Here is an 8,285-nt window from a genome sequence, read left to right as displayed (position 1 = left end):
GTATAGAATAATTATATGACAAATATTTCATTAGAAGATTTACTTCTAGATTACTTAGATTTACTTCTAGAAGATTACTGACACAAATAAAAATTTAATGTTTTGCACAATCTACTCTGATACTCAAGACTCTCAGTGTTAATTCATTTAATAATGTATTAGTATGTGCCAAGCAATATGCTAGAGCTGGAAATTAAAAAGAAAAAGAAAGACATAGTCCTGGCTCCTACAGAAAATACAATCTAGTGGGAAATTTAGAAAACTAAACAGGCAATTCCACTTTGTTGTGTTTTTTCTAGTTGGTGAATTTTTTTCCTTCTTCCTCACTGGTAGCTGTCACTTCTCAGTATTGAGTCATTTCAAAATCTAATTTGAGATGATAGTAATTAGTAGTTATGGATGAGTAACACTGTATTTCTTGTTCAGGAGTGACTTGCTTTGTTTATTATTTCTAAAAAGATAGCATCATAAAAATGGAATTGGTTTACATATATAATGTCTTATTTATTCAGTTGGCTTGTTTAAACCTTTTGGGAACAAACCAGTTACAGATGAATGAATATTTACAACTGTCATTGATAGAGTGCTTACTATGTATTTTTTACATACATTAGTTCACTTAATCATCAAGACATCCCTTAGAAGAGGGTGTTATTATTCTATAGATGTAGACCTCTTAGAAGAGGGTCCACATTCTTTAGATGAGGACATTAAAGCACTGAGAGGTTAAGTAACTTGTCCAAAATCACACAGCCAAAACAGAATGGAGCCAGGTTTTAAACTCTGGTAGCCAGGCTCAGAACAATTGTTTTTGATCAGTAAATTATACTGACTTCAGAATGAATTAATACATAAATATTCATTTATATATGTAAAAGCATTTTAATGCTGCATTCCTAAATTATAAAATTAGATTGACATTGATCATGATAAAATCTGACTGTCACAAATACACCACTGCTTCAACAGACCTGCTGTAGACTGCTGACAATTCTATCAGAAGAATTACTCCTTTGATATGAGATGGATATTCTAGAGGGTCCCTCTAAAGCATACAGTTATTTGAAACAGTAAACGTGCGAAATGCATTCTTGCATTAGCATGGACTACATCGCTAAATGATCTAGCTCAACCTTAAGCAAGTTTGAACCTTAAAAAAGTTTGCGAACCTAAGGGGATAGCACAGCCCCTTAAATTTTTGAAAGAAGGATGAAAGACTTGGAAAGTCACGTACTTCCTATGGAGGATAACGCCAGCGCGGAACCGCACTGCATAGCCCGTTAGGGCTCAGCATAAGAGTGACTGAGTCCTTTGAGGGGGAGATTAGCACCACGGACATCCTCAGCCCTCTGGGAAATTTGCTGTAGTCTATGCCAGGAAAAAATAGTTTTTCCTATACTCTTACTTATAGACTTGACTCAACTCAGCATTTTATCTTGGAAATGAAATAAATTTTGCTCCTACTCATCCCGTTTGGATTATGTTTAAGGACTTGAAGAACCACTGAAACCCTTCTGTCACTGATTTAAATGTAGTAATTCCATTCTGGTAGTTCTCAGTGGGGGTATCCAGAACTTGCCAGAAGAGCGCTATCTAATTTTAATCAAATATCTCCTATAATATTAGAGTAATTACAGTCCTATTCATCAGAGCTGTGTTGTGTGTGTTTCTGTGTGTTTAAGATTTTATTTTCTTAGAGCCTTTTAAGTTCACAGCAAAATTGAGAGAAGGTGTAAAGATTTCACAGAATCTCCCTACACTTACAGTTGCATAGATCTTCACGTTACCCACATAACCTGTCAAAGGGGTACATGTGTTATCATTGAAGAATCTACATTGATATGTCATCACCACCTAAAATCCATAGTTTGTATTAGGGTCCACTCTTGGAGTTTGGGTTTGGACAAATATATAGTATCATGTATCCATCATTATGGTACCATACACGGTATTTCTACTGTCCTAAAAATCCTGTTTTTTTTGTCTGCTTATCCCTCTCTCTTCACCCAACCCTTGGCAGCCACTAATCTTTTTACTGACTGTAGTTTTTCTTTTTCCAGAATGTTATGTATTTGGAATCATATAGTCTGTCGCTTTTTCAGATTGCCCTCTTTACTTAGTAATATGCATTTAAGCTTCCTTTTTGTCTTTCCAAGGCTTGATAATGCATTTTTTAGCATCGAATAATATTTTATTATCTGGATATACCATAGTTTATTAATCCATTCACCTACTGAAGGACATCTTGATTGCTTACAAGTTTTAAGAGTTATAAATAAAACTGCTATCCATACGTGGGTTTGTGTGTGGACATACACTTTTAACTTTTGTGGGGTACGTATCAAGGTGTCCTATTGCTGTATCATATAGTAAGAATATGTTTAGTTTCATGAGAATTTAGGAAACTCTCTTCCAGAGAACTGTATCATTTTGTATTTTGACCAGTAATGAATGAGAGTCCTTATTTTCACATCCTTACCAGCATTTGATGTTCTTAGTGTTCTAGATTTTGGGCTCTCTAATAGGTATGTACTAGTATTCATTATTATTTTAATTTGTATTTCTCCAATGACATATGATGTAAAGTATCTTTTTCATATACTTATTTGTAACCTGCATATCTTCTTTGGTGAGGTGTCTATTCAGGTCTTTGTCTCATTTTTTATTTGGGTTGCTTTCTTATTCAGTTCTGAGAGTTCTTTGTATCAGAGCTGGTCTTAGGATTCAGTGCAAATTATGGCTTAATACAATATTTGTAAGAAGTAAGAGACTTAGGGGGTAGTTCACTCGGTTCAGCATCTGCCTCTGGCTCAGGTTACAATCCTGGAGCACTGGGGTTGAGCTGAGTCAGGCCCTGTTCAGTGGGGAGTCTGCTTCTCCCCTCACCATGTTTGCACTCTCTCTCTCCCCCCAATAAATAAATAAATAAATAAAACCTTAAAAAAAAAAAAAGAAGAGGCTTAATATAATGTAAAACACAGACTAAAAAATGGTTTGTATTTATAGGAACATCATAAGTAGAAAAGGGACCAGTTATTGGTACTCAAACATATTTGAAGTCAACCATGGATAGCCAAGTTGCAGCAAAGCCCAAGCTAGCCATGCACAAAGGACGTATGGAGAAAGAGGGATTTAGGCTAGCCTCCAGTTGTTTCAGTGATCCCAGTTCAGGCGCCAGACATGTGAATAAAAGGACTATCTTATACATTCCAACTCCAGAAGATGCCAAGTTATGAATATTTAAGGACCTAGACATATGGGCCCGATTGAGTTTGTCTATCTACAGCTACTTGAGAACCTGTGCTGAGGTCCCAGACATAGTAGAGCAATGACAAGCTATCACTTCTGTGCCTTGCTCAGCCTTCCTGATGCTCAGTATCATAAGCATAATAAAATGATTAAGTAGTGTGTTAATAGTGTTAAGTAACTACTAATGTTAAGTAGTGTGAGCAATAGATAGGCAGGACAAACTCTTATATCCCTCCCCTCTAAGGGTTGGATTAGGCTTAAAGCATGGGTTGGGCATGAGCTTTCACATGAGCTAGAACAATCTAATTTGCTGTGTCAAGAAGACAATTCTTTTTTGTTTGTAATTTGTCTTTACGAGTTTCCTTTGACAGTGTAAATCATTCATGGTCAATTAAGCTTTAATAACAAACACTTGTTGGTATCTTCAGACTGAGTAGGACCCTATAAGAATGGGATATAGAAAACACTTTTTCATGTATACCCTTGCCTAGTTCTGGTTTAGTACTCTTTCTGGTTTCACCAGTTTGCTGTTTTTAGTCTTCTCTCTCTCTGACTGAGATAACATAAGAAAAATAGGAAAAGGAACAATTATCTTGTAGGCATAGTGTATCAGGATTAAGAACAAAACGTGTGAATTGAATAAAACTTATGATGAAAGGTTCATGTTTTAAGGGTAGATGATGAGCCATAAAACCAGCCCCAGCTGCTATATGTTTTGAAGAGTAGAGGGATCAAGGAAAGAAAGGCATTTTATACCTAAATTAATAAAACAACAAATGGTAAAGCATGCATTGTTTGTTCAGACTCGCTGTGCTTTGAGTGAGGTGTTCTGTTTTGAGTTACATAAATTAAAAGGGTGGATTATAGTACCTTTAAATGCACTCTATTTCTAAAATGTTTGACCTTAAATATTAAATGACAAAGGTAAAGTCAGTGATTCTGGCATGTAATAGGTGCTCAATAAATATTTTTTGAATGATTAACATGAGCATGCATCGAATTTACCTGGTAGGGCCTAGGAGAGTGAAACCTTCAAACTGTTCAAGAATGTTAAAATTTTCTCACTTTAACACTTATATTTAAAGCTAGGACTAGGCAAAACTAATATAGCAGATATGTTTTTTTTTTGTATCTTCGTAAGTTTTTTTTCTCTTCATCCAGGAATTCTAGCCATAGTCCAGGAATATCCTACTACTACCCCAAAAGGATTTTGCTCTCTAAACCGGACATCGAGGTGTTTGGAAATTACCCTAAAGCCAAAAGAACTCTACCCTTCCATGACACTGACTTTAAAAAAAAAAACCAAAAAATCTAGGCTTACTTTGTGTTTAATTGTACATTTACATGCAGCTGTGAATTAGTGTCAAGATATCCCATGTATCCTTCACTCAATTTCCCCCAATGATAACGTCTTACATAACTATAGTATAATATCATGCTTGGGAAATTGACATTGATATGATCCACTGACCTTATCCAGATTTCATCAGTTTAAATGAACTCATTTGTGTGTGTGTGTGTGTGTGTGTGTGTGTGTATTTAGTTCAATGCTACGCTACCACATGTATAGATTTGTGGAACTACAGTCAAGATGCAGAAGAGTTATGTCACCACAAGCATTATTCCTTGTGCTTCCTTTTAAGAGAAACCTGCCCCCCACCCATCCCTAACTCTTGGCAACCACTAATCTCTTCATCTCTGTCATTTTATTATTTCAAAGATATTACATAGATGAAATCATACAGTATGTAACCTTTTGAGATTAGCTTTTTTCACTCTGTAATTCTAACCCACTGACTTTTAAGACTCAGAAAAATGAAGGTATAATAATGGACTATGATACAAAGGAATTGATATTTTTGAATAAAAATGCCTATACGTTTTCTGTTTCTTTGACCCCCTTAGCCAAATTACCTCCTTCCTCTACTATCTATGCCACCATATACCATGTCAGAAACCTTTTAACTTCAGAAGAGAGCTTGTACCTAGGAAAGTGGAATCAGGAAAAGTGAATTAAGCTTAATCTATCTACTGAATATGTCATTTCTGACAATGAGCTCAAATGAAGGGGTTACATTTAGTAACCAGAAGGGTCTTTTCACCTTGGAAATTTTATGAATAGAATTATTAAGATACCATAAAATAAGTGTTTGGCGGCCACATTGGCTTCTAGAATTGGGAAGGCAGGAAAATGGTTCTAAATGGTGGGGTCATAATGTAATAGCCATTACAGGAAAGTAGTGAGTAAAGGCATAAAAACTAACTAAGTGTTGATATCTTCACTCAAAATAAAAATTAATATTATTATCTCTCTTTTACAAATGAGAAGAAGAGCCCAAGAGTTTAAATAACTTGCTTAAAATCACACAGTTGGAGGTAGGATTAGAATCCAAGGAGGCAAGATTAGGAATCAAGTCTGTTTGGGGAAAAAAAAAAAAAAATCCCTCTCTCAAAATAACCCAAAAAACAACAACACCCTAAAAAAACCCAACAACAATAAACTAACCAACCAAATACAATAAAACAAACCAGTGCTATAGCCACAGATACTAAAGATATAAGCATCCGGGAAGGGAAGAGTTTGATTGAAGAAGTCTGAGACTGTGCATTGGCTGAAGTGGAGTGGCCGTTCTAGCCACTTTGCAGGATTTGAGAATGCATATTTATATGAGAGTGCAAAGAGAATGTGTTTACTTAAGGCACTGATTCTCAAAGTGTGGTCCAGCTTCATTTGCCTCACATAGGAATTTGCTAGAAATGTGAGTTCGCATAGAATTTGCTAGAAATGTGAGTTTTCTAGCCTCTGACTTACTGAATCAAATACTTTGGGTGGAGGGCTCATAAGTCTTTTTTCTTTTTTTTAAGAATTTTTTGTTTTCTTAAAGATTTTATTTATTTGACAGAAAGAGAGCGAGATAGGGAGAGAGGCAACACAAGCAGAGGGTTGAGAGAGGCAGAGGAAGGCTTCCCGCTGAGCAGGAAGCCTGATATGGGTCTCGGTCCCAGGACCCTGGGATCATGACCTGAACGAAAGGAAGACTCTTAATGACTGAGCCACCCAGGTGCCCCGAATTTCATCAATCCTAACATGACTAAATAGGTATGTGTGACTTTGAAGGCAGGCTGTTCTAGACAGTGTTCTTTTATTTCAAGAAACTGCAATAAGATAAAAGCAACTCTGGAAAAGTACGGCCCCAGCACAGTAGTTTCTTGGTAACAAGGATAGTAATAGTGGTAGTCGTGATGGGACTTTGATAGGAGGAGGGAGTTGGAGGGGGTATAGGAAAGGATGCTGGTGGTTTTTAAATGAAGAATGGGTATAACTGGAATATTAGTCTTTATTTAAATAGTTTGCTGCTCCGAGATCTAATCTTGCACACCTAGAGCAATATACAGTGGAAATTGAGATGTGAAAATGGATTGGTGGATGACTGCCATCTTGTAGAACAATCTGTTAGAAATTCTTTCCCTGCTTAGAAGTTGATGATAACTGATAGAAGCTACCTACTCTGAGATGGAAAAAGATTCTTAGGTTCCATTTTCATATCTTGCTAAATTATGATACAGTTTACAGTTTTCAAAATAGGATTATGGAATTTACTTAATTACATGGAAAGTAAATGAAAGTGAGACATTTTCTCTTTAGATATGCTATACACTGCTATGCTCTTTACCGGACAGTCCATATTTAAGTATTCTTTTCTTTATTCTTTTGGGTTTATAATAAGCTTTAAAACAGTATATAAAGTAGTTCATGGGGACCCCAAAACACTGAAGCCAGGGTTCATAAAGCATTTATAAGGAAATGCTGATACATCTCTTGAGGCCATCTCTGTTAACCCACTGTTACTACAGATGTCTGAGGAGCATATTAATATGCCTATTAACAATGTAAGTCTATTTCATTTTTGGGTCAAACAGCCAAAAGAATATTTCTCTTTTTCTTTTCTTCTTCTGATTGCCCTACCTGGGCTGTAACTAGCTGAACATTTACAACTCTGAATGATATAATGCAATTAAGACTCTCTATAACATTCTAATTTGCATATCTCATTATATAGAGTGACACCATTAGAAGACATGTGTTGAAGCTTTCAAAATGATTATGAAATGTGAATGTGTAATGGGATGAATATGCTATGCTGAACCAAGATTGTACAGTTTTCACAGGCATACTTAGGGTAGCAGGTGCTTCTTGAAGAATGATTTCTATGAACAAATGCCAATCACATTTATTTTGCTTTTCTTCTCTATGGACACAAGTACAGAAATCCAAAATAAGGTGTAAATGGTGCAAAATAGAAGTTTTAGGGGATAATATTGATTTAAACACATTTATCTGGGCTTTTTATTCAGTTGTTTCCTTCAGATGTGCTCTTCCAGTTGCCTTTGGCCAATTAGAGGCACCAGCCATAGACAGAGGTTTAGATATTTATTTCCTTGGCTCTTCCTTGCTGGGACAAGATTTGGCACTAACTGCAACTGGTAGAGGATTTCCATGAAATGAATAAAACTTGAATTTCAGAGCCACTCACCTGTACAGGATCTTTCCAAAGCCTACAGAGGGGCCCAGACAATGTGCTTTCATGGCCTTATGTTTTTGTCAAAAGGAGAAAAAATTCTGATATTAAGAAGTGTACTTAGGAAGACATTTTGGAATATTTCAATACAGGTGAGAAATGTGAGATTCCTGATTAAGAGATGAAAGCTACTTTCTTTTATCATCTCTAAATATATTTATTGAAGAATTTGAGAGAGAATATAAACAATTAATGAAATATGAGCCATAAGTGATAGATTGAGTAAATAATCAGTATGGACTATTCTGATTTTAAAAAAATAAAACAAAAAATTTTTAGATTATACTAAAAGCTGTAATTCAGAAATTAATTAATCTCTGAATTATAGCTTTTAGTATAATCTAAAATAGACAAAATGATTTTTTGAATATTTTTTGAAAATGACAAAATTTGAATAGAGAAAATGAATAAGCTCTCAAATTGTTTGATAATCTAATTAACAGAGAGGAATGAATC

Source organism: Neovison vison, chromosome 3 (assembly GCF_020171115.1).
Source record: "Neovison vison isolate M4711 chromosome 3, ASM_NN_V1, whole genome shotgun sequence".
Taxonomy (NCBI): domain Eukaryota; kingdom Metazoa; phylum Chordata; class Mammalia; order Carnivora; family Mustelidae; genus Neogale; species Neogale vison.
The sequence above is the reverse complement of the archived record's forward strand: the minus strand, read 5'-3'. Positions refer to the sequence as shown.